A 436-nucleotide genomic window follows, 5' to 3' on the forward strand; every position below is an offset into this window, starting at 1 on the left:
TAAACCCTAAACCCTAGACAGTAGAGGGAAACCCCTAAGCACTAAACCACAAAGGCTAAACCTTAAACAGCAAAAAGTAAACAATAAACGCTAAACCCTAAACCCTAAAGTGTAAACCCTAAACCCTAGAGGGGAAACCCTAAACACTAGAGGGTAAAAACAAAACACTGAAGGCTTTCTCTCTCTGTATATATATATATATATATATATATGTATTTATTTATTTATTTATTTATATTTTTATGTATATGTATATATATATTTGTTTAGGTTTGTAGAGGAGGAGACAGGGGGGGGTGTCTCCGTGGCTAGTCTCCTTTGTCAGCAATCAGTTCATATATCTATCTTTCTCTTTCTTTCTCTTTCTTTCTTTCTTTCTTTCTCTCTCTCTCTGTATATATATATATATATATATATATTTTTTTTTTTTGTTTAG

The sequence above is a fragment of the Eimeria mitis genome, genomic scaffold, assembly GCF_000499745.2.
Source record: "Eimeria mitis Houghton genomic scaffold, Emh_scaff7915, whole genome shotgun sequence".
NCBI lineage: Eukaryota > Apicomplexa > Conoidasida > Eucoccidiorida > Eimeriidae > Eimeria > Eimeria mitis.